This window comes from Penaeus monodon, chromosome 11 (genome assembly GCF_015228065.2).
Source record: "Penaeus monodon isolate SGIC_2016 chromosome 11, NSTDA_Pmon_1, whole genome shotgun sequence".
Lineage (NCBI taxonomy): Eukaryota > Metazoa > Arthropoda > Malacostraca > Decapoda > Penaeidae > Penaeus > Penaeus monodon.
The window spans coordinates 34,699,087-34,702,677 of NC_051396.1; positions in this window are offsets into that span (position 1 = coordinate 34,699,087).

A 3,591-nucleotide genomic window follows, 5' to 3' on the forward strand; every position below is an offset into this window, starting at 1 on the left:
ACCAACACAAAGGCAGGCTAGGCAGACGGCGTACTATACACAGGGTCGTGAACACTGAACATCTTCAAGAGGCACCGAGCACCACAGCGTCCCAGAACACCACGAGGGGAAACGCCAAGTGGCGAGGCAGGGCACGAAATAAACACAAAAGAGTCTTTCCTTTATTTACACAGTTTTTTACCCGTACACTTTTCTATAGGCACAATACAGGGGGAAACCAGCATGTCACACTGCATGATACAGCTTATAACAGGGCAACACAAAGTTATATCAGGTCACAAGGGCACACACGAGGTCTTCACAGGAGCAGCACCCAACTCCGTCTCTCCCTTGGCTTGTTCCTCCGCTTCTCTGCTCACAGCCAGCTGCATCATGTTTGCCCAGGTCCCTCCATGTTAACACATGCACAGGTCATCCTTTTCATGTTAACACATGTTTCGCACAGAGACAAAGACCCACTGGCGTAGCATTATCCACCCTATCAAGCAGACGACCCGCCTGCTCTGACATACCTAAACCTGAACAAACCACAGAAAATTTAATAAAATTAGTCCTCAAGAACAAACAAAATTCTTTCAACTAAAGTAACCGTAATTGAAAATCAGTCTCAGAAAAACAAAAATCTTTCATCCAGCGCGGCTTTCTTCGCTCCTGCTGGGGTCGCTCTGGAGGAGGTGTGGGCGGCGGTTAGATTGGCAGTGGCACCCAGAGGGTATCTCCTGCCCAAGACCTGGCTCATGGTCATCATTGACGTCCGTTGCATCGCCCTCACCGTCAAAATGCTCGTCCTCATCTCGGTCAGCGTCTGCCACGTCCTCATCGCCGCTACTGGGGCTAACGTCATCTTTTCACCATGGCCCCAGGAGTAGCTTCCTGGCCCATGGTAACGCCACAGTCGGTGCGCCAAGTCCTCGAGGAAGTCAGGCAACGGCCCAAGGTCGACACACGCCTTACTCTGCGTCAGGTAGTCAAGGCCCAGCAAGCAGTGCTCGTCCAGATCGGCCACATACACCGGCAGCCGCTGCACCGTGCTGCACACGCCAATACGAGACTCCACTGGCCCCTTGAGCTGCACACAATGCCTTGTGACACCACACAGTCTCTGTGGTGTGTCTGGAAGTCGCATAGTGGCCAACATATCAGGCCGCACTAGGGTCTTCTCAGCCCCAGTGTCCACTGTCAGGCTTCCCATCTACTGAGCCCTCCACCTGCATCGTGCTGGTTCGATGGCAGCTTACCCAAGTCGGGGCCCGGGAACCGAGGACGGCTGGGTTTCGGCCCCCTTCTCCAGCCTGTCCGAGTTTTCTGCCTGTACCACTTCCTTAGCCTTAGGACATGCACTCGGATGGTGACCATACTTGCCACAGTCCTTGCAGCACCCCCCCTAACGGAAGCCGCCTTGCCGCGGTGGGGGGGCTTGAGGTCCAATGATCTGGTGAGCCGGACCAGAGGGCTACCCATACTGGAGGGGTCACCAGTGAGGGATGAGACAAAATGGTTTCCTGGTGCACCAAGGCCTATGAGAGGTGATGGTGTACCCACCCCTGGTTCATTCCATCTTGGACCAGGGAGAACTCTTCCACGTGTGTTTGCCGTGCATGGCATCCCATATTACCAGGAGACAGGAGTCCTGGAGGTTGAGTGATGCTGCACACTGCACCACGCAGTTAGCAACACACCTCTTTGGTCCTCTACTCTGGTTAGATGGGTGGCTTTATTCAGGCCCGGTCAAGTCAATCGGCTGGTCAAATATGGCTAGGGTCAAGCAGGCACTATTCAGTCGGTAGCGCATAGGTCCCGCGACTGCCATCAGTACTGTAATAGTGGCTGCGTATATTCCTCATTACCCCTGTGGCTGTTGGGAGATTTTGAACCCCAACTATAGCTTTCCCTCGTTGGACTCCATGGTGGCAAGAATGGGAATCGTAATGGTACACGGGCTCCCAAACCAGGTAAGAAGGGGAAAAGTCCTCCTCAATCCACTAAGGAGATCTTACCTGGTAAATACGAAAGCATTTCATATAGTAAGTACCTGGTAGTGAAGACCATTGATGGTGTATCAATCATGGATCTTGACATTTTTGAGGTTCATCGAATTGAAGTATGTCAACGTGATCCTCGCATCACCCCACAGCGAGATGGTAGCCTGATAGTTGAGGTTTCGTCACCAGACGAGAGTGACCGTCTGCGTGCGATATGCAACATTCCTGGGGCTCAAGTTTCATGCTCTCCTCACAAAACCCTCAATCAGTGTAAGGGAATTGTCTTTTCCCGAGACCTGTTGAGGTATTCTGAGGAGAAACTGTTAGAGGAATTAAAGAATTTTAATGTAGTGGCAGTAAAACGTTTTAGGAAGAAAGTTGATGGTTTGGAACAGTCGACACCAGCTCTTCTTCTAACTTTTAACACATTAGTCCTTCCAGAATCGGTTAAGTTAGCATGGTACCACCTCAAGGTTTAAGCCATATGTGCCCAACCCTATGCGGTGCTTCCACTGCCAAGGTTATGGGCATGGAGCCAACTCTTGCCGTTTTAAAGAAAATGGACAACCAAGAGTATGTGTAAAGTGTGGTACAAAGGCAAAGATGACAACTGTCCAGGTCCAATATGCTGTTACCACTGCAAAGAAGCTCATGAAGCTTCTTCAAAGCAATGTAAAAGGTACAAATTTGAAAAGGAAGTATTGGTAATAAGGAGCAAGGAGAAAGTTAGTTTTCCAGAGGCAAAGCGACGTGCCCGTGTGCTATTTGCACAGTCAGGTAAGTCCTTTGCTTCGGTTCTAGCCCATCCTCCTTCCCACCAACCCTTGCCCTCCGATGCTTCTTACAACACACGCTCTGCCACTTTCTTTAACCCTCAGTCGGAAATTGCTGACACTGCCTCTGGTGAGTTGTTCCAAACGGAGTAGGAGTGAGGGGTCTATTGAGGAGACTCCTCCTCCCAAAGTAAGGTCTTTGGAGCCAACATTTAAGGCTCCAGAGGCCTCAACGGTGACAGCTCCAGCTGCCACAACATCCACAGGGGCCTCCGCTGCTAGACAGAATGCCCGTGAAGCAAAGGCTCAGGTCCGCTCTTTGCCCAGGCAAAGAAATTCTGAACCTGTCCAAGGGAAACCTGTGGAAACTAGCTCCACAGGTAAACAACCATTAAAAAGGTACTCCCAGGACCATGGAAAGGGACAGCCTAAAGGTGTGAGGCAAACCTTGACCACAGGTGCTGCCAAACACCTTATGAAGAAATAATATAAAGAACTGGATACCCTAATCCAATGGAACTGTCAGGGAATTCATGCAAAATGGGAAGAACTGCAATATCTGATAGCTTCATATAATCCAGTTTGTGTATGTGTACAAGAGATTTTGACCAGGGAAAATCGTCCCATTTCCCTGAGAGGATTCCAAATTCAAGCCCATTATGGGCCTTTGACAATGGACCTCATGGAGGAGTAGCAGTAATGGTACGTCAAGATATTCCCTTCCAGGCCATCCACCTGCAGACAACACTCCAGGTGAAGGCTGTGAGATAGGCTTGACACGACTTACATGTTGCATCCATATTCTTCCTCCACAAATCTCAACAATGAATGATTGT